This window comes from Heterocephalus glaber, unplaced genomic scaffold (genome assembly GCF_053883595.1).
Source record: "Heterocephalus glaber isolate CG9 unplaced genomic scaffold, H.glaber_assembly_v1.0 deba00001072, whole genome shotgun sequence".
Lineage (NCBI taxonomy): Eukaryota > Metazoa > Chordata > Mammalia > Rodentia > Bathyergidae > Heterocephalus > Heterocephalus glaber.
Window position 1 is genome coordinate 800,357 of NW_028258189.1, and position 26,987 is coordinate 827,343.

Below are 26,987 nucleotides of genomic sequence, written 5' to 3' on the forward strand. Positions count from 1 at the left end.
GGTGGCGGAGAAGATGGTGTGGTTGCTGGAGCCGGGCCGGTAGTTTGGGAGTTGAAGTGCCCTGGCGATGCTGTGGTCGCGATCACTCAGAGATGGCACTGCTCCCGAGCAGGGGTGTGGAAGAGTCTCGCTGTAGCGCTGAACAGAGGCTCATCCGTGAACCCGCCCGTGACGGTTGTCTGCCACCTCACGGGGTCACTCCCCATAAAGCTTCTGAGAACGCTGATTCTGTGGCTGTGTGAGCATTATAAACTGTACATCCGCAGGGCCGGGGATTCAGCTCTGTGGTGCCGCCGCCTGCCTCGCACGTGCGAGGTCCTCAGTTCGATCCCCAGTACCTAAATAAATAAATAAATAAATAAATACATCTGCAAAGGAAGGTGGGGACACTGCCCCACGTGTGGCCCAAGGTTGGCGAGGCATCGTAGTGCAGGGGGTGACCACGCTGACTGATGCACATACCTGGCCCGCTATAGAAGGGGCCACGGATACTTCCGCGTGTGCTTGCTGACAGTTTCGCCTCACTCTCGTGTCATTCCTTAACAGGTAACGGAAGATAGAAGAGCCGCCTGGAGAGAAAGTGTGGGCGCAAGGAGGGATTTGCCTACGCTTGCTTCTGAGTAAGTGAAATCATCCAGCGCGTTTCTTACTACGTCATGAAGAACCTGTTAACTGCTTTGGGTTTTTCTCTGTGCCTAAAAGACAGGTAACACTGCGTGGACTTTATGTGCTAGCAGTGTGATTTCTCGAGGTCACATGTAATAGTGAGTTTGCAACTCCCCCACCCCCCCGCCCCCCAAACAAAACCGCAAAACGCAGGAATGCCGAGAACCTTCGAGGGTAGCTCGCAGCCCGCTCTCTGTGTGCCATTCAGCTCATCAAATTGGACGGACATGAATTTTAGAAAAGAATGACGACAGTTACTAAAATCTGTTCACCTTTGAGTAAAGCACAGTTTCTGGGTTTTTTCTCCCATATGCACTTGAGGTATTTACGTTTCTTCTGGCTTAGAGAAAGCAAATGCAAGAAGCGTCTGGCTCCTTTCTGTCTTGTCTCCCGTGCTCTCCGGGGGCGTGCTGGGAAGTGACAGCCACAAGGCAGTGTGGATGGGCCAGTTTCCCATGAAACCTGGGTTGTCCCAGGGCAGCGGGCTGGTGAGCAGGATGCAGGAGGCATCTGCCCTCGGGCCAGGGTCTGTGCGGAGTCTCACCAGAGCACCCTACTGGGCTCCCCCGAGGGTCACCTGTTCTTCGAGCCTGTTTCGTGTGCCCCGTTGTGGAGTGCACGAAGGTGTGTGGGATGGGCCTGCATGCTTCTAAGTAAGCACCTCCGAGGTGTGCGAGGGGGACCGCTCCAGTCTGCGGCGGGAATGGGCGCCCCAAAAAGTGTGGGAATTCTGGGGCAGGTGCCCTCAGCAAGAGGCCAAGCAGCCAGGGAAACGGCTCGTGGCAGAGCGGGTAGGATTTTGATGGTGCTGAAGAGGTGTGCCCCATCAGGGACTTCATGAGCAGGATGAGCCAGGCTCCAGGAGCAATTATTTTAGGGGCAGTAGGGAACGCAGCAGCCCAGTGGAAAGAGGAGAGGGATGTAGGCAAAAGGACGAAAGAAAGTGCAGGGACTTTGAGCTTGGCCCTGTCTACCACCTCCCCAAGGGGATGTTGATCCACGTGCTCCTAGCATGAGTGCAGCCATCTTTGTCTACCTGCACCCACCTGGGGCCACTCCCCTCGGTGAGGGAGCAGCATGTGGTTTGAAAGAGCTCCAGAGATGATTCTTGCAGCCTCCAAGATGGAAGAAAGATTAGTAAGCATGTCAGAATCCTCTCGCAGACGGTCCCTGGCTTGATGATGGTTCAGCTTCACAATTTTTCGGCTTTGTGATGGTGCAGATTGCCATACATCTCCAAGTGGTAGCACCCTTTGAATATTGAATTTTGATGGTGTCCCACCCCAGCAATGTGTGCTGTGCAGTTCCCAGCTAGCCCTGAGATCCTGTGGGTAAATAACCAGTACAGCGAGGGTGTCAGTAAGTGAAGTGAATTCCCTGCATGCCCAGCTTCCACAGGTGTGATGTGTAGTGAGGTTATCAGAGACAGAACCCCAGTGTCAGATGGGTTTAGAGCATTTTGCAGCAGGCTTTGTTCTTTTTCTAGCAGCTATATTGAGATGCATGCAATTCACAGAGCAGATAATTCACCCATTTAAATTGTACAATTGAGTGCTTTTGAATGTACTCACGGAGTTGTGTAGTATCACCACCACCGATTTTAGACCACTTTGTCACTCGGAAAAGAAACTCATTCCCTCCTAAGGCAGTGAAACGGAACAGGCCCTAGCACCCGGAAGGAAGCTCCTCGCCTCCATCCCAGGCTCCTAGGGCAGTGAAGATCAGCCAGTCCCAGCACCCGGAAGGAAGCTTCCCCGCCTCCATCCCAGGCTCCTAGGGCCAAGAAGGGCAGTGAAGCTCAGCTGGTCCCAGACCCGGAAGGAAGCTCCCCTGCCTCCATCCCAGGCTCCTAGGGCAGTGAAGCTCAGCCAGTCCCAGCACCCAGAAGGAAGCTCCCGCTCTCCCATCCCAGGCTCTTAGGGCCAAGAAGGTGAGCTAGTCCCAGCACCCGGAAGGAATCTCCCCCGCCTCCATCCCAGGCTCCTAGGGCAGTGAAGCTCAGCTGGTCCCAGCACCCAGAATGAAGCTCCCTGCCTCCATCCCAGGCTCCTTGGGCAGTGAAGCTCAGCCGGTCCCAGCACCCAGAAGGAAGCTCCCCTGCCTCCATCCCAGGCTCCTAGGGCAGTGAAGATCAGCTGGTCCCAGCACTGGGAAAGAAGCTCCCCTACCACCATCCAAAGCTCCTAGGTCAGAGAAGCTGAGCTGGTCCTAGCACCCAGAAGAAAGCTACCCCGCTGCCATCCCAACCTCCTAGGACAGAGAAAGTGAACCTCTTGGGTTCCAGAAGCAACCTCTCCCCCCACTGTGGAAATGAGAAGACACATAAATAAGCCTCGAAAACAGGCTTCCAGATCACCTACAGCACCCCAAAGGGAAATGAGATGGGACACTCTGATACTCAACCACCTGGGCTCTCTGAACTGGCAACAAAAGAGGATCTGGGAAAAATGAAATCAGAAATAATTACTAAGGTAACAGCAAAGATTTTGCTCATGGTGCAAGACGTGATTAATAAATCTAGAGAAGACACAGATAAAAAAAATAGAGAATCTGAGGAACATGATGGAATCCCAACATAGGAAACAAATGGAATCCATAAAACAGATACAAACAGATTTCCAAGAGATTAAAAACTCCATCGAAAGTCTGCACAGCAGAATGAACCAATGTGAGGATAGAATTTCACATATAGAAGATAAAATTGCAATTAGTGAGGAGGAAAAGAAAAATTGCTTTAAAATTGTAAAGTAACATGAGAAATCAATCCAGCAGCTGCTAGGTGATGCAAAGAAGAATAACATAAGACTGATTGGAGTCAATGAAGAAAGAGGAGAGTGTGCAGATGACATAAAAAAAAGTGTTCACAGAAGTGATGGCAAAAAACTTCCCAAGGAGGGGAAAAGAACTTGACATACAGATAAGTGAGGCATGTAGGACTCCAAATAGCCTTGATAAAAAAAAAATGTACACATAGGCATATAATAGTTAGGATTCCAGAAATCCAACAGAAGAACAAAATTCTACAACCATTGAGAGAAAAGAAACAAATCCCATACAAAGGAAAGCCCATCAGAATCACAGCAGACTTCTCAATGCAAACCCTCAAGGCAAGAAGAGCTTGGACTGATGTATTTCAAGCCCTAAAGGAAAACAGCCTCCAACCCAGATTGATGTACCCTGCAAAACTATCTTTCAAAAGTGACGGAGAAATAAGATACCTTCATGATAAACAGCACCTCAGGAACTTCATGAATACCAAACCAGCCCTCCAAAAAATTTTAGACAGTATCCTAGGAAAAGGCAATGAAGATCACAACCCCAGGAAACCCAGCAGAAAGAATCCATTGGGTGTGACAAATTAAACAGAAAGGGGGAGACTCCAACAAAAAGAAAAAGTCATGACAAGTCTTTTAAAACTTTTGACTTCATCTCCCTAATGAGTGTATAATTGAATCTTATTATTGTACTGATTAGTATTTTTCTGATTCTAGAATTGCACACCATTCCTTGTGCTATACTGGCTATTTATCATCTTCTTATGTCTACATTTTAATTGGGTTGTCTGTTAATGAGCTCTAAGAATTCTTTATATATCCTGCTCATAGGTTATATGCATTGTAAATATGGTCTGTTTAAGGACTACTTTTCATTTTAATGATGTCATTTAAAGTTCTAAATTTTGATGGAATCTCATTTATCAATTTTTTTTTATACATCATGTTTTTTGTATCCTAGGTAGTTCTTGCCTACCCTGAATTCATAAATATTTTCCCTTATAATTTCTTCTTAAAGTTTTATACTTTTAGGCTTTCTTATTTAGGTTCATAGATCCCTTCAAGTTATTTTCATATATGGAAAAAAAGGGTTGAGGTTAATTTTTTATATATGGATACCAGGTGTTCTAGTGCCATTTGCTGAAGACACTGTCTCTTCCTCGGCTCTAGAATTGAGTTTATATTCTATAAAATGCTAATGTTAAGTAATCTTTCAAAACTCAGCATACCATATATGTGTGGTTCTCTTTCTAGATTCTCTGTTTTATTCCAATGATCTATTTGTCTTTCCTTACACCAACACTGCCTTGATTATTGTAGCTTTAGAAGAAGTCTTAAAATTGGGTGCTAAACATCTTCCAACACTGTTTTTGTTTTTGTTTTTGGCTTGTCTGGGTCCTTTGTACTCCTACGTAACTTTTAAATTTCAATATCTAGTTTGTCATTTATAGCAAGTATACACAGAACTGAATTTTTGTATATACCTTGTGTTTTCTAATCCTGCTAAATTCAAGTACAAGTTCTAGGGGCTCCTAGAGATTTCTCAGTATTTTCTCTGTAGATGATCATTTCATCTACATATAAAGAGTTTGCTTCTACCTTGCCAATCCTATCCTAATTGTGTCATTTTATTGCCAGACTATTTTGGTTTAGACCTATGTTTCAAAGTTTAATGGACAGATAAAGAGTAAGCACATCTGCCCTCGTTCCCCACCTTAAGGAGAAAGCATTGTATCTTCTCCATTTATATAAGGTGTTCTCCCTGGAAGTATGGAGTACATGTCTTTAATCTGTTGAGAAGGTTCTGTTCTACTTCTAGTTTCCTGATAGCTTTGACCATGAACAGCTGTAGAATTTACTCCAATACTTTTTCTCCAACTAGTGACAGGATCATATGGCTTTTTCCTTTCCTCTCTTAAAATGACTTTTGGGGGTGGATCTTCCAGTGCTGAACCAACACTGCCATCCCTGTAATAAAACCACTTTCTACCTACTGCCAGATCTGACTTCTAAGAGTTTGTTTTGTTAAACAAATTTCTATCTATGTTCATACTTTTTTCTTCTATTATCTTTATCCAATTTTAGGATTAGCACAATGTTGATTTCCTAAAATAGGGGAGAAGTGTTCCTTCTTTTTTCTGCTTTAATTGTTTGATATAATTTATCAGTTAAAATGTTTACATGCCTGCTGTTGTCATATATGTAGGTTTTCAAGCTAGGAATATACTTGCTTTAGTAGGTGCTATTCAAATTTTATATTTCCTCCAGCGTTAGTTTCATTAACTTGTCTTCTAAGTTACTTCTTAGAAGTTGTCAAATTTATTTCAAAAAAGATTTTTGTAATATCCTTTCTATATCCTTTTAAATTCTGTAAAATCTGTGGTAATGTCTCCTAGATCTTAATATTGTAATTTCAAAAATGTATAACTGATATTGTGTAACAGGAAGAAAAGGTCTAAAAGAGCAGGGTAATTGGGAGGGGTAGGGGAAGGGGAAAAAGGGAAAGGAAAAAATATGAAAAGAGGAAAAAATGGAAACAAAGTCTTTGCAAATAGGGAAGGGTGGAGGGGGTGAAGGGAGGGCAAGGGAAGGGGAAGAAAAATAACGAAGAGACTCATGTAATGGTATAAGATCTCAATGATGAATGTAACTGTATTTTATACCTAAAATGTACCAATAAAGTTAATGGGGAAAAAAAAAAGAAACTCATTCCCATTAGCAGCTTCTCCTCACTCCCAACCCCAGGCAACCACTCATCCACCTCCTGACTCTGCGGATTTGCCTCCTGTGGGCATTTCACGGGGGTGGGACCATGCTCAGAAGGGTGCCTGCTACCATCCACTCAGCATATCGTTTTCCTGGTTCATCCTCACGGTCTCCTGTATCAGTTCATTGTTGCTTTGTACAGGCGTGTGCTGTTCCAGTCTATGGATAGATTGTATGGTCTTTACTCATTCATCCATCGGACACTTATTTCTGAAGTAACTTTTCCCCCCTGCAGTATTGGGGATTGAACCCAGGGCCATGAGCATGCTAGGCAAGCACTCCACCACTAGCTACACCCCAGCTCCCTTATTTTTCTTAGAAGATCTTGCTGTGTTGCCCAGGCTGGCCTGAAACTGGATCATCCTGCCTCAGGCTCCCACCACACCCAGCTTGAAGCCTTCCATTCTGGAATCCTGTTAGACTCACAGAACACTGCACATGTAGCCTGGTGGGTCCCCGTGCCTCCTCCCACCTCCCTGCAAGGACCTCGTCTTGCAGGGCAGCCCCGCACTGTCCAGAGTCAGAACGTGGCGCTGGCTCCATACTGTCCATAGATGTCTGTTCCTGTGTGGCCCTGTGAGTGGGGCAGGCGGTGTCCCCATGTGTGGAGGTGCACGCAGCCCTGCCACAATCCAGGCCAGATGCTTTCTGTCACCGCCGTAAGCCCCCTCATGTCACCCCGACTGCTGTCAGCCCCTGTATCCTCCAGCTCCCTAATTCCATCTTTTCCGGGGTGACAGTCATGGACTCCTGCAGGGCGTGTCTCAGTGAGGCTGCCTTCAGCACCCCCTGGGGTCGGGAGCCCGTCGTCCCTGTCTGACTGGAGCTGGAGCCTCTGTAACCCTCCCTCGCCTTCTCACCCTGGCCCGTGGGTTGTCTGCTCGAGCCTCTCTGCCCCCCGAGGACTGCTGTGTGTGCTGGAGAGAAGGGGCCAGTGTGCGTCCGCAAGCCGCCCCCACATGCTGTGTTGCTTTGGGGCTGTGATCTGTGTGTGTGTGTGTGTGTGTGTGTGTGTGTGTTGCCTCCCCTTTGACTGTGATTTCTGACCTTTTTGGCGTCTCAGTGACAAGGATGAGTGGCCAGCTCTCATCAGTTCCTTTTTATCCTTGAAATCAGAGTGCACAGTCGTCTTTGAAGGGGGCCTGCACAGGGAGAGAAGAGGTGGCCTGGAGCCTGCCCACTTCCCAGAATTGGAAGTGGGCACAGAGACAAAACAGCGCCCCCTTTAGGTCTCAGCTGGCCAGTGCGCTCTGTCGAAGACCAGCCTGGGTGTGGGGTTTTGCCCGCTCAGAGCGGAGGGAGGTTCAGCAAGCTCCGGACCCAGTCACCATGGTGGGAGAGGCGACCCGATCGTGTTATCCAAACCGTCAAGGGGCCCCCTGGACCCAGCCTGTGATTCAGAGGTGTGGATTCGGGTGGATAAGCCCTGGAACAATGGCCCTTTGTGCTGTTTGACCGAAGATTTGCTCTCTTTTCTCCTTCCCTTCCAATCTGTGGTTCCAGATTTATTCAGTGTTCTTCTCTTTTTAGGGACATTTGTCTTCACTAGGAGCACAGACACATGCCTTGGGTGTCACCCTGTAAACTGGAAGCCTACTTTCTCCAAAACAGCCCGCTATGTTCTTCCGTTCCTCTCAGATCCAAGAGGTCAGGAGTGCACTGGGTGGCCTCCTCCCAGCTGATGATGGAAAGGCCGGCAGCGGGTTTCTTCCCAGCAGAGTTTGGATCAAATGGACCTAAATTAACCTACGCGGTCAGAATTAAACCTTGAAAATGGCTCCAGAGTGTGGCTGTAAAATGGCCACGAAGGGGCCCGAAAATGATGGAATAGCCTTCCGTGACCTCTTCCACTATTTCCTGCTCTTACTTCAAATCAAAGGATGTTGTTAGTCTTTATGTTTCCTTTCAGTTTTCTGTATAAAATAGGCCGTTCCCAAATACCTCTTTCTAAGTATGGGACAGTGGTTCTCAACAGGGAGCAATTTTTCTCTCCTTGGGGTGTTTGACAGTGTTTGGAGACATTTGATTGTCCCAGCGGGGGTCGGGTTGCCACTGGTGCTGGCAAGTAGAGGTCAGGGTGCCACTTGGCATCCTTTAATCCCAGAATCCTGAGCCACAGACCGGCCCCACCCCCCTGGCAGTAGTGTCGAGGCCCAAAGCATTGCACGTATAAAACATTGCCCTGTCCTCTTCCAGAGCCACACAATGGTGAGGAATTCGTATTTACTTTCACCCCCAACAGGACTCTTATGCTCCACACAACTGTAAGTTTGGGAAACAATGGGGAGATTGTATTAGTGTACTCAGCCTGTGGTAACAAAACAAAATAGCAGAGGCCGGGAGGCCTAAACAATAGCTACTTCTTTTCTCACATTTCTGGAGGCCAGTTGTTCAAGAGCAGTGTGCCAGAAAATGTCATTTTTCTGGTCAGCTCTTTTTCCCTGGCTGTCTTCTTGCTGTGTCCTCACACGGCCTTTCCTTTTGCCTGCGTGTGGAGACAGGGAGGATGGACTTTGACTCCTCCTCTTCTTAGAAGGCCACCGGTCCTTCAGGTGGAGGCTTCAGCCCTGTGGCCTCATTTAGCCTTAATTGGTTCTCTTCCAGCCCTGAATCCAGGTAGTCACAGCAGGGCCTAGGGCAGTGGGGCGAGCCATGTGCCCCAGCAGGCATACGGAGCCAAGTTGCCATGTTGCTTTTTCTAAACTAAAACTTCAGCATCAGATTTAATTGCAGTGTTGGCACTTTGTGATGATAAATAGGTGAGTTTTGGGTTGCAGTCTGAGCACGCAGCCTCTGAAAGGTTTGCCATCATGGGCCTAGGGCTTCCACCTGTGGATTTGGGAGGATCCGATTCATTCTATATAGGTTTTATAGACCTAAAGTGTGTTTTCCTTTGTATTAAGAAATATATTTTGACAATATGATCATATATCATAGATACTGGTCCATGTCATTTATAGTCTGTTTAAAAGAAAAATAGTCTGCATAATTTGACATTTTCCACAGCCAGTAGTCCTGAAACTAATGGCTTAGGATAATTAAAGAATTTTTCCAAATTTCCCATCCACATGAACAATTAGTAATTTTTAATGGAACTCCCAATGTGAAAATAGCTCCTCAAGAAAGAGGTGGCCTTTACCTAAATCAGTTACAAAGAATTGTTATTTTGAACTGTGATAACATATGTGTAACATAAAACTTAGCTTTTTTTTTAAGCCAGAGCCTCACTGTGTGTACTCCAGGCTGGCCTTGAACTTGTCATCTTCCTGCTCAGCTTAAAACTTAACCATCTTATCTGTTTCTAAGGGTACAGTTCAAGGGCCGGCGATTTAGCTCAGTGGTTTCGCTGCCTGCTGCGCAAGCGCAGGGACCTGAGTTCGATCCCCGGTACCAAAAAATAAAAATATCTCAGGGTACAGTTCAGTGGTATTAAGTGCATTCACATTGTTGTGCAGCTATCTGTACCATTCCTCTTGAGCATGATCATCTCTCCCTCCCTCCCTTCCTTTTTTTTCCTCTTGTGCTGAGGATGGAACCCAGAACTTTCATCTTCTGAAACTGAAACTGCCCCCACTGAACACTTAAGTCCCCGTTTTCCGCCTCTCCCCAGACCTGCGCCCACCACGTTCTGTCTCTCTGAGTTTGACTACCCCAGGAGCAACTATAAGTGGGATCCATTTATCTGCCCTTTTGTGACTGGCTCATCTCTCTTAGCATAACATCCTCAAAGTCCATCCATGTTTAATGTGTGACAGGATTTCTGTCTTTTTAGAGGCCGAGTAGTATTCGATTGTGTGTCTAGACCACATTTTGTTTTATCCATATATCCATTGATGAGCACTTGCGTTGTTCACAAAGAATTTTTAAATTATTTTATTTTTAACTGACACACAAAACATGAAAGTTATGTGTATGAATCACAGTAAGGGGACACCGTGCAACGTTTAGATACGTGCATACATTGGATAATATTCCAATCAAGTTAAGCATTTATTTCCTCATTTCTTCATGGTGAAATTCCTTCCTCCCAGCTCTGAGAAGTGCAGTGTGTTTCTGTCATGTCAGCCACCCTGGAGTGCAGGAGCACCCAGAGCTTTTGCTCCTCCCTGACTGTGTGTGACTCAGTGTCCTCGGATCAGCCTGCCCCAGCTCTCCTTTCCCTGGCCCCTCACCCTTCGGGAAGTGCTCTTCTCCCAACCTCCCTGAGGTCAGCTCTCTCAGGTTCCAGAAGGCGTGGTCGCTCCGTCCTTGTCCTTCTGCACCTGGGGTTTCTTCTTTCCCATAACGACCGCGGGTTCTGTCCCCATTGCCCCTCAAGACGGGATTCCGTTCTCTGTGGCTGAGAAGCACTCCATCGTGTGTCTGTGCCACACTGCTTTAGTTTGTTTGATATTGCCCTTCTTTCCGGATTGTGGTGATACCTCCTGGTACGTTTCATCTGTATTTCCCCGCCGATTGGCGATCTTGAGCATTTTTCCATGTACTCGTTGGCCATCTCTATGTCTTTTGAAAATGTCTGTTTAGTTCTTGTGTGGAAGCGTGGACCACTTGGGGGTCTCCGAGTAGACCACCACCACATGAGTAGGAGCAAAAATGAGCTTTATTTCTGGCGGCTTCAAGGGACTCAAATCACCTCGAAAGTGTCAAACAGGTTTACTCTCATTTTTATACCTTTCTGTTTCTATGGGAGGGGAAACAGCAGCCATAATCCCTGGGGAAACAGCCATCAATCTAAACATAATTACGCAAGCAATGGGGCAGTGAAGGGGGGAGCAGGAGGTTTGACAGGGCTCTCTCAGATCACTTTGCTCTAGTGAGCTTGTGTTACAGTAGTGACTGTAGTTACAGTGTATCTTTCTCAGCAAGCACAGTTGCACAGTTAAGCCATAGTTGCCCATTGTTACACCCTGAGACAGTTTTCGCCCTCGGTGTTAGGGGCCTCTAGAAGAACAGAACCGATAGGATGTGTATGTAATTATGAAGCGGGTTCATTAGACTGGCGTACAGGATCGGAGGCTGGAAAGCACTGCCTGGGGTCCGGAGAGCCAGAGAACCCAGGCGCGGCTCGGTGCAGGAGGCCGGAAGCCTCAAACTCCAGGCCCCTGGCTGAAGCTGGAGGCCTGGAAGCTCCCTGGAGTTGCTGGTGTGAGCCCCGTGGAAAGGCAGGAGCTGGAGTCTGTGGTCCACTGGCCATGGCAGCAGCTAAAGATGCTGCCACCTAAGAACGGAGCTTGCACGTGCTGGTGGACTCCCTCCTCCTTCCATTTTCCTTCCATCCTGGCTCTCACCTTACTAGATGGTGCCCCCTCACTCTGGGCAGGCCTCCCCCGACCCCCAGCCTGCTGCCCCACCCGCCAGCCACTTCTGGAAGCATCCTCGCAAGCATGCCCAGGAATGTGCTTTACTAAGTCGCTATGTGTGTCTCAGTCCAGTCAGGCTGACAGTCAAGATTAACCACCTCAGATCCAGCCTTCTCCTCTCCTCCTGGGGCCTGGACCCAGGGCCTGCACACTGAGCTACATCCAGCCCTTCTTTGGTTTTTGAGACAGCCTCTCGGTGAGTCCCCCAGGCTGGCCTCACCTCATAATTCTCCTCCTGATCTCCTCTGAGGGCTGGCGTCACTGTTGCCCATTTTAATTGGATCGTTTGTAGGAGGAAAGATTCCAAAGTTGGATCCTTGATGTCTGGCATGTGACTACTCTGTGGACGTGGAAAGCAACTCCAGGTGGTGTGCGGTGGCGTGGTACCACCACAGAAAAGTCCAGAGCAAGGCCCCTTTCCTCAGGACTCTGCTGTTGCCGGAACTGCTGTCTGAGATCGGGTCCTTCTTCCTTTCCGTTCTCTTCAGCTTCCGTCACAAAGAGCAGTAGAAGAAACACTAAAAGCTGCTGTGGAAGTGTGCAGAGCACTCCAGAATGTTCCAGAAGGTTCCAGAATGCAGCAGTCCACTTCCCGTCATGGCCTCTCCCACTGAGATCCTCTCCTGCCAACGCCACCACCACCCCTCGCCCTTGGAGCTTTTGGCCATGACCCTCTGGAACGAGGACCATGACAGGCCCCTGCCTGTTCTCATTCCGTCACACAATGGACTCCACTCTTTCCATCCCGTGTGACTTTACTTTGCTGCAAAAGTATAAACTTCCACTCCATGTGTATAAACTTTGGGGACGCTCTGGGATCAGCATGATGAATTTTTATCTTAATTTGAAAGGATTCTTGATTATTCTGAAATGTGGTGTCTGTCACTTAAAGTGCAGCTGCCAGAATCCCTGCTCTATATTTGGACTTGACTTAGAGCCAGTGTTAGCACATAACTCAGTCCCCAAGGAACTGCGGTTTATCAGCCAGCAGTACCTTTTGGCTCAGACTTTCTCATAACGGCATTTACATGGGACAATCAAAAGGGATTTCTCTGTGTTTTGGTGCAGAGTAGGATGGCAGAATGACCTCGACTCATCACTCTTTTATCAACCAGTACCTGCCTTCCGGCCCGAGGCAGGAGCAGCCCGGGGATGTAATCTGCTGGGTTTACCTTCATTTGGCTCTGGGTTGAGGATGTAGAATATGTGGGGAGCAAGTATGGAGCTGGTTGAAATAATGAAAAACCAGTCACAAGGTCGATATTATCTGTAGCAATTGATGTTCTCTTGCAGTTTGCATGTTAAGTCCTTTAACGTGCACATCCTCCTTTCTGCCATTTCTAACCAAACCTTGCATTTTGTAGACCTGAAGAGAGGCATGCATTTGTAAGGCGAGCTTGCACAGCTCGACTTTCTGCTTATGCCCTAGGGTGCATTTAATCTTTATTTTACATTGCCCATTAACTTTCAGTACAACTAGAGTATTAATTTACAGTTTCTTTTTAAATTAATTGCATTATGGGGTGCTTTCATAGTTTTTGCCTAAAAACCTCCTTTAGAGGCAGAGTATTTGACAGTGATGAAGGGAAGGTGTTCACTGACCTTTAGATTTTTTTACATCCACTTTAAAGACATTTTTTGTTCCATGTGTGACCGCATAGTGGCTGGTTTGCAAAATAGATGTTTCTCCCAAACACCAGATTTCAGCTGTATACATCACCTTTCAACTCGGTTCTTTGTGCAGTGTTTATTTACAGGAACTGTCATTGTTTTGAACTCGGTGGCTATTTGTCTTTGTCACCGAGTGGCGGCAGAATATTAATCTTGTACGAAATTCTGATAAGCAGGGAACAGATGGATTTATGGCTCTGGAAACCTCCGAGCGCTGCAGCTGTGGTGCGTGGTTGAACCGTGCATAAAGTACTCAGGACCGAGGCGAGTGAGGCCTGGTGCGACCTAGTTGGCCAGGGCACAGATCGAGGTGTCGGGTGTTCTCTGCCACGGGTCTTCTCTGGTTTGGTGCTGATGCTGGGGTTTGCAGAGTTGAGCTGGCCTCCCTCTGAGGAAAGAACCAGAGGTCAGATGCTTTCTTCGTGGGTGACAGACAGTTGGAGCAATGCGTGTGACCAGGCTGGGGCACTCCACGCCCCAGGAATCCCGGCAAGTCCTCAGGAGTCTCAGGGGGCTGCAGATAGCCTCTCTGCCCCCAAGCTCACTCCCTTGGCGCAGCCAGGCAGGGGACAGAGGAGACTCGGATATGGAGGCTGCCCACCCTCCTGGGCATCTTATTCAGCACTACCTGTAGCATTCAATGTGGGCACTGCAGCTTGCTGGGAAGGTGCATGGTACATGCGGCAGGTAGCAGGTGTATTGGGCCACAGCAGGTTTGGAGAATGGCAGCTAAATTGATGAATGTTGGAAAATCCCAGATTTTCTGGCGATTCCAGCTGGGAAGCCAGAGTAGAGCACAGAATCTGCCCGGTGAACGCCTGGGCAGAGGAAGCTGTGATTGCGGGTTTGCCTCCCACACCTTTGCTGGGAGAGACTCTGTCGGAAGAGCGAAGGTGACTTGCGCACTGCGCTTCCATCTGCCCAGAACTGGCCCACCGGAGGAAGCTTTCTGGGCTGAGTGCAGAGCAGCTTGGAAGTGCTATGAGTTGTCACCCTTCATGACCTGCTTGAGACCCTGGGAACAATGCAGTGGCTCCTAGCCCTTCCGTTCCCCAGGGTGGACCAATCCTGACTTCATTGTCCTGAATGCAGGGGAGACACGAGGGAGCATCAGTTCAACGATTTGTGCCCAGTGCTGTGTGGGTGGAGCCAGCTTCGTGGGAGCATTGTTTAAATGGCTGCATAAATTGGGTAGAATTCACATACCACGCAGTCCCCCATGAAACCGCCCAGCCAGTGGCTTTTAGCATGTCCACGTGCCGCCATCGCCATGGCCTGCCTAATGTGCAGATGCTTCCAGCACCCCCAAAAGAAACCCCACCCCCAGCAGCACCCACTCTCCACTCCTCTCCTCCCTGCCCATCCCAGCCCAGAGCAATCGCCAGCCTGGTTCCTGCCTCTGCAGACCTCCTTGCTCTGGACACTGCATATAAACAGAACTGTGCACTACGGGATCTACCGTTTGGTGTAGATCAGAACAGATTATCTGGTTCTATGCTAGTTGGAACATAGGGAAACGGGAAGTTAATGTATATGTTACATTCAAATAAACATTAAAATTATGTGGAAACCCCTCAGCTGTCATTCTTTTAGACCACTGTTTATGAATTTTGTTCTAAGCCAATCTGAAAAATGTCTATTGCCACTACGAACATATTCTGCCTTTAAATGAAGTGGGATAATCTTTCTAAAAATTGATATAACAAAAATTAATACTGATCAGTGAACCCAAACAACTTTTAGGTGTTGAGATACTATAAGAGGGTTTTTAAGATCAAAGTGCATTTTTTCAGTTGGTTATGAGGGTAGATGCCTGTAATCCCAGCACTCAGGAGGCTGATGCACAAAGATCTCTGAAAGTTTGAAGCCAGCCTGAACTACAGAGCGAGACCCTGTCTCAGAAAACGTAGATGCACATTTTTAAGTTAAGGATTTTGAGAAGATGATAATTTTAAATATGTTTCAATCTTCTGTTCTTTCATGGTTAGAAGGTAATGGGTTGGTTTTAGAAGGTGCTTAGCTGTGCAGTAGAGGGTACGTTATGTAGGTCAGAATAAAGACACGCACAGAAATGTGCTCTGTGTGGTTTTGGAATCACACTGGGTCTGGGTGGCTCTGTAGTTTGGCCCACGGCTGTTGTGAAATGAAGCGCCATCTAGGAACAAGCTCACGGGCAGACCTACATGGGAAGAGAAAGAGCAGGGCTGGAATCATACCACAGGGAAAGACTGAATTACATGATGAGATGGAACAGGTCACGTTTACAGGTCTGGATTTGTGCTCCGATGAGTAGTTCACATGGAGTCAGCCCTCTTCCCTTCCCCCTAACCACCACTTTACACTTCTTATTATTTTCAGTGCTTATACTTAATTTTTCACTAATTGCATGCAAATTTTGGGCAAACAACCTTCACTCTTGACTTCCTTTTTTTTTTTTTTAAACAGTGCTAGGGATTGAACCCTGGGCCTCACATGTACCAGGCAAGGGCTCTACCACTGAGCTACATTGCAGTACTTGACTTCCTGTTTTATTATTATTATTATTATAGTTTCTTAAATTATAAGCTTGGAGAAATCTGGTGGGCCTTGGAACCAGAAGGAAGCTCTTGGCTGCTACAAAACAGTACCTCCGGATTGCCCTGGGAGGATGGAGCTATTCTGTATCCTTGCTTTCCTTTGGAAAACACCTGCCCTGTGGCTAGTGTGATCGAGGGGCTGAATTTTGAAGTCTTTTGTTTTTCAAAACAGGGTCTTGCTGAATAGTATAGGCTGGCCTTGAACTCCAGGTGATCCTCCTGCCTCAGCCTACCAAGTGCTGGGATGACAGGTGTGTGGCACCATGCTCAGCTCAATTTTTAATTTTTCTTAGATGTGGCCAGGGGCCCCTTTGTTGGACAGAGTAGATAGCAGTCTCTCTTGGATGGATGAGAACGGAGTCTACACTGAGCTGGGCCGAGAGCTGGGGTAACCTGGGCTTTATTTTTGAAAGTGTCCAGAACCCTGGGTGGTACCTACTCCGTTCAGAAGGTGGCTCTCAAAAGCAGCACTTTCCTGTTTCTCTCCTACCCCAGCAGACATCAGATGGCGTTTGGAGATGTTTAGGGCAGTTGTGATGGGGCAGTGTATGTGTTCGCTCCCACGAGTCTCACAAATGCCCAAGACAGTCTACTTCCGGAGAGAGGAGGTCTCTTGGCACACGGCATCAGAGTTGTCACCACATGGCTGCTTGGCCTGTGATCTCGGGTCCATGTTGAGCAGCCATCATGTTGTGGCCGCGTGTGCTGGAGTGAGCTGTATACCTCACGGAAAGATGGCACCCAGGGCTCCAGGTCCGCCTTTAGACACGTCCCCAGCGGCCGGAAGCCTTCCCGAGGGGCCTCATGCGTCGAAGCCCCACTGCCTCTTAAGAGGTCCTCGCTGGGGACACGGCCAACCCGTGCGCCTGTGAGGGACACTCAGCACACAGAAGGTAGCGGGGTGCTGCTGGCATCTCATGCGGCTCCCCGGGCACCGCACCAGATCAACCCAGATGCGTTGCGGTAGGGAAACTGCTTTCTACTCTACTCTCGAGGCTGCAAGGCCCGAGACAAGAGGCACACAAGCTGCAGATCCCACTTTGCAAGTGAAGACTTGGGGTTTGCACAAGAGGTCGGTGCCCCACGCAGGCCCAAAGCTTGGTAGTGCTGTGTTGTGAGCCAGCAGCCAGGCACCAGACAGCTGCCACACCACCTCTCCAGCTGTCCCCTCCAGTTCACAGGAAGTATAAGACAATGCAGTTGGACTTTTGTGCTTTGGCCTAATTGCTTTATTTTGAAGGGAAGAATCGGAAAACTCATGTGCTCTCAGATTGAATTTAGGGAAACCTGGCCTCAGTCTATGCATGTTCCTTTCCATCAGCAGTGCTGTGGGCCCAGCCACAGGGGTAGCTTACCTGCACTGTGTGTCCTGGGCACTTCCAGGTTTATTTAATGCTCCAAAATATTTAGGAAACATCTTTAGAAGTTTTCTTCTTTGCCAGATATGCTTGGCAACATCTGATGAGACAAACAATTAATTGGATAATCACAAAGAAACTTTCATGTCTTAAGAGCTATGATGAAATTCTTCAAAGCGCTAACCAGTGACTTCCCCTAGCCACCCCGAACCCTAAGGCGCTGCCCTGGGACGGGTGCTGCTGTGGAAGAAGTCCAGGTTGTCAGTGCCCTTATTGGTAATGCACACACGCCTGGGTGTTGGGATTGGAAATCCAAATGTGCTGAGCCCGAGCGGGCAGAAGGGGACAGAGGGAGCAAGCAGAAGGGACTGAGAGATGGCAAGTTGAAACAGGGCTCTGTTGATGGTGTGAAGTAGAACTAGAAGCTGCCAGGAAACAAGTGTCTCCCTGTGCCCGTGCACAAATGGGTCGGCTGTGACAAGATGCAGGGGCGGCTTTGGCAGGCGGAAGGCTCTTGGCATAACGGAATTGAAGCATTGTTTCTTGTAAAGATCGTGCTCGTGGGAGTTGTGGTAGCATTTATCATCCTAAGGAAGCTGAGACAGCTTGCCAAATGGATGATATTGATAATCATTATCATAAAAGAAGCACACGCCCATGCCTCTGTCATGTGCAAACCATTTTCATCCTGTTTTGCCAAAACCGTGAAATGTGTCAGCAAGGTAAGAAAACACTTACTCAAGAGTTACGCTGAAATCACTCACAAAAATAAGCTCTCTGGCAAACCTGAAGCCCCGAAGGGTTTTGGGTCTTGTTTCATGTGAAATTCCTTGAAGCACAAACCCGGTAGGCATCAGGATGCTGCTTTTGGTAGCTCTCAATTTATTGTTTTGTTTAGTTGCCCGAGTATTCGTGAATGTGCGGATTACTTTGTGTGGCCACCATGGTAAGTAAAACCACAAAGGGGGAGAGAGGTGTATCAGGTAAATTCCTTTTCAGCAGGGAACTGAAGCAACAGTAACGTAGTCTAGCACAACACACAGCTCTATGCAAGGAGCTGCAACTGAGCTGAGATATACAGCACACAGGTGCACTGCAGCTGCCTTGAGAAACCCTCTCCAAGGCAGTGATAGCAAATTTGGCATGAAGAAAAGACAAGGTGTCTAGGGTTCCATTTCACCACTTTTAGGGACTAACCATTCCTCACATCAGGGCCTTACTGACAGAATTGGGGGTGAAACCAAAATAATTAGATTGGCTACCCACATCCCTTCCCTGTGCTGAGCAGGGATTCAAAAGCCTGCTGTTTTCTTCTTCAAAGGCTGATGGAGGGAGTGACAGGGGAAAGTGGATTGCTAAGATAATGGCCATCAGTTCCCTTTACAGGGCACAGGGTAACCCTTTGCACTTGGGGATCCCCGGTTGGGCAGGGCTGTGGCTGCTGGATTTGGAGCATTCCTTGACCATGCTGATTGGGAGAAAGTCAAGGAGCAGAACCGCTGACAGTAGAAATGCCTAGGGCACCTTTCCGTGGGTCATGCTGCACAGTGCCTGGTTTTGATATGGGCTAAAAGTCCTCTCTCCTGAAACCACTGCCATTATGAGTGTTGTTATGTGGTTGTTGCTGCTGGAAAATTAAGGACGATGGAAAAAAAAAGATTGCAACACCCATTATAGGCTCCTGAAATTGCATACAACCAGGACACCATTTTTTTAAAGAAGACTCCCATCACATGTGGCCCAGTGCCGTAATTTTTCACAAACACCTTATCTTCCCTGCCCCAAAGGCCATCTGAGCAAGTCGGATTGAACTTGCACGCTTGCTTATCTGCATGCTTTTCTTGTGGTCTTGTGGATGATTTGCTTTACATTTGTTGAGTAAGAAGGAAGCCAAGTTTGCACTTTGTCCCAGACTGGTCAGAACAGTGTAAAGTCAGGCTTTCTGCGAAGGAGCGTTCTAGGACTCCAGGACCCTAATTCCGTGGAGGAGGGATTGTACAGCCCAGGATGAACTTGGCAATGTCTAGAGTTGCTTTTGCTTGTCATAACTGGGCGTCTAGTGGGTGAAATCCTAAGATATTACTAGACATCCACAGCACACAAGACAGAGTGACCAGCGCAAAATGTCATGAGTGCCGTCACATTTCACTCTGTCCCGGGGTAGTTTCCACTTGCTTAGTGTTTTAGGCAGGGTTATCTACCAGACAGCTCCTTGGAGAGGACCCAGATCTTGCCCTGGCCAGATGTGCGGGTGTCCAGACTCTGAAAGGTCATTGGAGCAGTGAGGGTCAGGTCAAAGAAAGCTACTGCATGTGGCACAAACGACAGACCTTTAAGCCGGTGCAGCCTGGGCCAGCCATGTCCTGTTTCTCTCTTGCTGACTTAGATTTGACCAATGTTTCACGAGAATGATGCTGAGCCAAGGAGGCCCTTGCATCTTCATTTCTTTCCAGGACCACGTAGATGAAGCTGGAGCAGAATGTTCCCCAAAGGGGCCCTGTGAGAATTAGGCCCAGCCTTGGCTAAAGACCCTGACTGAGAAACATCAACCTGTTCGCAAGAGGGAGTCCAGCGGGGTCAGGCAGGGCCGTGTAACAAGCACACACCGCTTCTTCCCCTTGCAAGGTCTCAGCACTGGGGAGGTTCCCAGCCTGTACAGTTGCACCTCAGTTAGCTTCAGAACTAGAGTTAATGTTCCAGAAGGGCTTTCGTAATCTTGCACAGTACAGCCGTACCCTTGGACATGGCCCGGTGCATTAAAGAGGTCTGATGAGCAGCGTGGTTCTTTGCAAGCGTTCCCCGCTCCCCCGTGGGATGGAGGCCTGACACAGCAGTGGGTGGCAACCTAAGGAAAGGGCAGAGTGTGAACTGAGGGAGGCCATCGCTTCCAGTCCCAGCCAGGCGGTCCTGGTGTGGGCCATATGAAGGCATCCCTTGCTCGCATCTAAATGTGTGCGTGTCCTTCAGTTTGGGATAGAATTGGCCAGGTCCGGCACGTAGGAGGAGAAGAGGTTATGGATTTAAGATTTATTTCAAGAAACTCAAGTCAAAAGATTGCTCCCCATAAGTCAGTATGCACTGGCAGCTTTAATGAATAGGTTCCAGGGCTTTTGTTAATCTTTCGAAGAAGATATGGCATTGTTTAAAGGTTGGGGAAGATAGCACACGTGTGCTTCAGATGTTTATTTGCTAGGCCTTTGCTTGTTAATGTGGATATTGTCAGAGGTGATCAAAAGTACATAGAATATTTCTAGGCTGGGTGTGGTGGTGCATGCCTGTGATCCCAGCACTCAGGAGGCTGAGGCAGGAGGATCACTTCGAGGTTGAGGTCAGCCTGGGCTACACGGTGAGTTCAAGGCAAGTCTGTACTATGTAGCGAGACTCTGTCTCAAAACAACAACAACAACAAAAGAACATAGAATATTTCAGCATATTCTTGTATATGGTTCAGCCACTCACTTCTGTCCCATTGCCATTCCCCGAGCTTGTCTTACCTGGGGTTTCTTTGGTTGGAGAGTAAATTAAGCTGATCGTAGGCATCATGTCATTTCACCATAAATATTTCAGGTGTACCCTAACATGGGAGGATTTCTGCTTCTCTTAATACGCCGTGACACTATTCTCCTGCATAGTTCCTTACAGTTGTAACAAACCACAGTCTGGCACTTACAACAGTAGAAATGATTCCCTCACCATTGAGGGGGGCAGGAGTTCAAAATCAAGGTGGCAGCAGGGTTGATCCCTTCTGGGGGCTCCCAGGGAGACTCCGTTTGTGCCTGTCTTTGGCTCCAGTTGGCTGTCAGCATCCCTTGGCTTGTGGCTGCGTCACTCCAGGCTCTGCCTCAGTCTTCATGTGGCCTTCATGAGGTCTCTCTCTGGTTGGGTCCACTTTCTACCTCTGTGTGTTTGTCGACTTGGAGACTCAAGCGAGCAGTGGATTCATATGAGGTCTGACCTTTGCTGGCTGGTTTCTTCCCCTGAGCATGTTGGGGCTCGTTCTTGCTGTAGCGTGTGTGAGAACTTTTGTTTTTCCTTTTTAATTATCCTGTACGGACCCACTCTGTCCATACCTATCCTGCATTTTGTCTATCCATTCACCCGTTTGGTGGACGTGTGGGCTGTTTCTACCTTTGGCTGAAAGAATAACATTTTAATGCAATATTTAAGAAATGAAAATGAATGCAGGAAATTCCATGAGGAACAAAGTGTATATTGTAGGTGAAGACAGTCCCTATATGTCTGAGTTTTCCTTTTGTCTCAGCATCCAGAATGGCTGGATGTTACTGTTACTGATCCTGCCACTAGTATTTTGATGCAGTGTTCATTATGTATTATTTTGTATTCATTTTTACTGTTTAAAACCTTACATCACAAAATTGTTTCCTTTGATGGCTGAGGTTTCTGAAGCACCCCGTGGGCTTTGCACAGGGCAAGTGACATTTACCTGCGCTGTGACTGACCCAGGACATGGAGACTTTGCAGGGGGCTGGGTTCCATTGCTGATGGTGTCTCACTTCCGTGCTGTGGCAAACAAATGATTACCACACTGTGTTTGTTTCTCAGGCCCTCCACGTGCGTGTATGTGTGCATATGTGTGTGTGTGCTTGTGTGTGTACCAGGAATGTGTTCTCTCACAGTGCTGGAGGCCAGGGGTTCCCTCTGTAACCTCTAGGGTGGATTCTTCCTGCCTCTCCCTGGTGACTGGGTGTTCCTGGCTTGCGGCCACATCACTCTGGTCTCTGTCCTCATGTGGCCTTCTGTGAATCTTGGTCTTTCTCCTATAAAGTCATCAGTCATTGGATCCAGGACCCAGCCTAACCCAGACCTCCTGTGACATGTGCAAAGGTCCCATTCCCAGGGGCCAGGGGCCAGGAGTCAGCCTGTCTTTGCCAGGAGGAAAGACAGTTGAACCCACTGCAGCCACTGTGTGCTTACTCTGCTGAACCTATTACACCAAGTTCGTCACTGATTAACTGAGAAGTGCCCGGAATCTCTGCTGCAATACGGCGTTAAATGAACCCGCACTTGCCTCTGCCCAGGTCCTGGGAAACTGGCTGTGGTTCACGGCTCAGGTTCATGAGAAAGGTGTGTTTGCTTGAACCTTTGGAATACAGACTGGGTACCGGGGCTCTTTAGGGTTCTTTAGGACTGCACACCCATCTCTTCATTTGTTTTTGAGAAAATTGTTGGCACTTAAAAATACCTTGTGGTCTTATTAGGGCTTTTCTTTTCTTTTTCAGCTTTGCAGAACCATGTCTTTAGGCATTTTCTTTATTCAGGTGTGCTAAACTAAGCCACAGTTCCCACTCCGACACCACACGTGGAGAATGTGGGGTGGGGGACCCCTTCTATCCGCTTGAACCTTATTTTCCTCCCAGTTCTTCCCAGGACACTTCCAGGAGATCAGTGAATCTGTCCGTTGGGTCCTCCTGGATTTGAGTTAGGGTTTAGGGGCTAGGGTTAGGATTTTGCAATGTGTATGTTCATTAATTCTGATCATACTGATTTTTTCTACAAAGTTCATTATATCTCATTTTTTAAAAAATGAAAGGACTTTATTGTTTTTGAGGAGTTTGGGGTTTATAGAAAGCATGTTTCCCTTTTAATGGGTTTACTGGTGGCAAACATTGCCGTCAATTTATTTTACAGTATCATTTTAAAATAGATACTCCAGACCAGGGATTCAGCTCAGTGGTTCCACCACCTGCCTCACAAGCACAAGGTCCCGAGTTTGATCCCCGGTACCAATCAATCAATCAATCAATCAATCAATACATACATACATACATACATACATACATAAATACATAAATTTAAAAAAATAAATAAATAAAAAATAAAATAGATACTCCAAGGCCGGGGATTTAGCTCGGTGGTTCCGCCACCTGCCTCACAAGCACAAGGTCATGAGTTCGATCCCCGGTACCAACAAAAATAAATAAATAAAATAGATACTCCAAGAGAGCGTGTGCTTCTTCCAGTCAGGATAAAAATGACACCAGGCCCAGTGCGGGTGGGGAGCGTCCTGGTCCCGGGCAGGTTGCAGCCCGGCTTGGCCCTTTCTATTGGGGTTGGGGCCTGCATGCAAAGCCCCTGGCATTTTAAGGGTCTCACTCACTTCACCTGCGGTTGAACTCAGCATTTCTTTTTCAAGGTGGCATTTTCAAATACTTCTTGGGAGTTTTCCTTTGGAAAAGGCTACAATGAGAGCTGACCATTGAAACAATACGGTTAGACGTGTGTTCATTTTTGTGGCCATAACACTTAAGAGTCCTTGCATAATAGAATAGGCTGAGAGTGTCTCTTCCAAGATATTTATTCATCACAAAGGGGACCAGAAAAACCCAAACTGAGCGGCGTTCTGCACAGTAACTTCCCGTGACTGTAGGCATCGTGAGGGTCAAAGAAAGGCCAGGAATCATTATCACCAGTCAGGGAAGAGGGACGAGTGACTGAGTGCTGTGTGGAGTCCTGGGAGGGAAAGGACACAAAGAGCAAGCGGTGACATTCGAGTGAGCTCTTTAGTGTCCTTAAATGGTACTGTCCGGAGGTTGAAGTCTTCAGTTTGCTAATTGCGGTATGTATGTGAACTGTTAGCATCAGTGGAAGCCAAGTGGTGGTTACATGGAATTCCGTACTTACGGTGTCTGCAGCTTTTTGTAAGTCTTAAAGTTACATCAAATTCTAAAAAAGATAAGGAGGAAACATTTACATGATTTTATATAACTTATATGATTTTATATGGCCAACTTTTAAGTTTGTATCACCATACCTTTTTACAGTCTCTGTTTCTTTGTAAAGAATTCGAAGTGAACATTCATACTAAAATATCCAGACCTTGTTTTATTTGAACATGGAGGTAGCAGTAGTTTTGCTTTTGAACTCTGAATCTTTGGTGCCCCCCTCCCCCTCTGAATTGGGGCTAGAACCCAGGACTTTTGCACTGAGCTCCATCTCTGGCCCTTTTTAATTTTTTATTTTAAGACAAGTTCACTGAGTCACTGCATTGCCCAGGCTGGGCTCCAACTTGTGACCCTCCTGCTTCAGCCTCCCAGAGTGCTGTGCTGGGATTATAGGCATGCACCACTGCATCCAGCACCTCCAACATTTAACAGGGTTTTTGCTTTTGTTTTTTAGGAAATGCATTTTGGGGGTTTGTTTGGGTTTTTTGGTACTGGGGATTGAACTTGAGACCTTGCGCTTGCGAGGCAGGTGGAGGAAATACATTTTGTTTGTTCCTCTCCTTAAAAGAAATTGCACATACATCTGGCCCTCTTTATCCACAGGTCCCATGGATCCAACCAACCGTAGATTGAAAATATTCAGAAAAAGAAAATGGCATCTGTACTGAATGTGTACGGACTTCTCCTTGTCAGTACCCCCTAACCAATACAACATAGTACTGCAATTATTTACATAGCATTTGCGTTGTATTATAAGTCATCTAGACATGATGTGAAGTATGTGGGAGATGTGTCTAGGTTATATGCAAACCCTGTGCTAGTTTACATGAGGGACTTGCTTTGGATTTTGGTGGGGACCTGGCCTGGGCCCTCCCAGACACGGACAGTCAGCCACGTGTTCAAAGTTCACTATTTCACAGGTAGATCTCAGAGCTGGGGTGAAGCTCAGTGGTAGAGTGCTTGCCTAGCATGTGCAACACCCTGGGTTTGATGCCCAGCACCGTTAAGAAAATAAAATAAATGTATTTGAAAAATGTCAAGCTTTTTTGTAATGAAGCTGAACGATTTGAGAGTGTGCAGAAAGCAGGGCTCTGGCTTCCGCTGGCCGCCGCTGTGCTTGGGCTTTAGACCTGGCCTCCTCCTCACTGAGAGCAGCTCCTCCTGCTGCCTCTCAGCACCCGGAAGAAGCCATAAGGAGACAGATGCGGCCGGTGCTCACATCCCACAGGTGGGGGCTGGCACCTGTGGGCTTGTCACCTCCTCGGCGACTCAAGGGCCACCCCCAAGTCACAATGGCAGGTGCGCATACCAGCTGCGGGGAGAAGGGATGGAAAGCTGTCCCTGAGCCGCACCTTCCGCCAGGGCCCCAGGTTGTAAACGTCAGCTGGGGCTCTGTTGGAGGTCACCTGCTGTTGGGCAGGGGGTTAGCCGCACAGCTGCAGCCCCAGCTCCCCGTACTGCTTGTCCTGCTCCGGCCCACTGGAGCTGTCTCTTACACTTGCTCTAACACTGCTGATCCATTTTAGCATACTCCTTCTGAATCCTTGTGATCGGATATGCACACAGCCATGCCCATGTGGGGCGGCAGGGGTCTGCACTTTGCACCCATCAGTGGGGCTGTGGGCACCAACCAGGACAGAGGACAGCCAAGCCCTGCCCTCCCTGCATGGCTGCCACAAGGGACCCCCGTGTCCTCCTGCAGCACCCTGGAGAAGAAGTGCTCCGGATGGTGGGCTGCTCCCTCCCAGCTGCTGGAGGTCCGGGAGGCGAATCCAAAATTGGCAAACCAAATGTCCAGGTGACACTCGCTGTCTTTGGGGTTTTAGTGTGGTTTTTTTGGTACCGGGGATCGAACTCGGGACCTTGTGCTTGCGAGGCAGGCGGCAGCACCACTGAGCTAAATCCCCAGCTCTTTCTGTGTTTTTTGTGATAGAGGAGATTGAACCCAGCAGGCCCTGTGCTATAGCCCCCAGCCCTTGAAGGTCTTTTTAGTGTTAGTCTCTCTGTTTGTTTTGAGACAGGGTCTTACTAAGTTGCCCAGGCTAGTCTTGAACTTGCCCCTCTCCTGCCTCAGTCTCCCTCGGAGCTGGGCTTGGGGCTCCCCTCACCGCACTCGGTGATGCATGTGTTTCTGTTTCTCTTTCCTTTTAACATCTGTAAGATTCTTTTACCTGGTGCTATCATTTTGTTCACGTTCCGGACTCCTGTCCCTGCTTCTGTCAGCTGCGTTTCCCACAGTAATTTTCAGCTTCTTGCGGTCGATTGTTGTCTACTCTGTTAATGCCCCACAGTGCTGACCTTTCCCGAGGCGCTTAGTAAACAGCACCTTAAAGGAGAAGCATCACATCCCAGCTCTTGGGGTATGGCGGGTCTCCTCACTGACCTTGGCTGTTGGTTGTCAGGAAAGTCAGAACCCTCGGGTGCTTCTTTCTATGGCAAGACAGAGATTACCAGTGATGCTAAAACTTTCCAGTCCGGTTGCACATCCCATTCCTTTTTCTTGTGATAAAATAAATGCCATACGTGATTGTTAGCATACAGCTAGGGGCATTACATGTATTCATGGTGCTCTGCAACCATCACTACTGCTATTACACCTAAAGCTTCATCATTCCGTGTTAGCTAGCTCTCAACCCAGTAATCAACGCCGTGTCCCTCACTACCTCCGCCCCACGTCCTGCTGTCCATCTCTGCCTATTCTGCATACCACATCTTAGTGCAGTCACGCAGTACTTGTCCCTGAGTATCTGGCTTAGTTCTCTAAGCATGATATTCTCCAGGTCTCGTCCATGTTGGAATGTTTGTCAAAATGCCATCTGACATTTCACATACGGTATTACCTATGGTACCATGTGCTTCATGAAGATGCTTCCGAGGCTGGACTTGGGGCTGAGTGGGGCTTCGTGCTTTGGTCAAGGCATTGATCCCTTCTGTCTAAGCCAGGCAAGTGTATTAGCCAGTTTTCCGTTGCTGTAACAACATACCTGAGGCTGGGAACTTCATAAAGCAGAGAGGCTTACTGAGCTCACAGTTGTGGAGGCCCCTGCTTGTGGCTCTGGCCTCTGCTCTGCTGTGGTGTGGGCCTTGTGGCAGATGGTGTCACAGCGATGGGAGTGTGTGCGAGATGGGGAGA

At 47.9% G+C, this 26,987-nt stretch overlaps 1 protein-coding gene across 3 annotated transcripts in view; it reads left to right on the top strand.

Annotated features, from left to right (window-relative positions):
- The window catches only part of Tbl1x (transducin beta like 1 X-linked), a 210,516-nt gene that overhangs the window by 65,839 nt on the left and 117,690 nt on the right, over positions 1 to 26,987 (top strand). For all 3 annotated transcript variants that reach the window (XM_004867357.4, XM_013066478.3, XM_087209899.1), the window contains exon 2: positions 547 to 620. The gene's annotated coding sequence lies outside the window, so the exon portion shown is untranslated. The remainder of the gene's footprint in view (positions 1 to 546; positions 621 to 26,987) is intronic.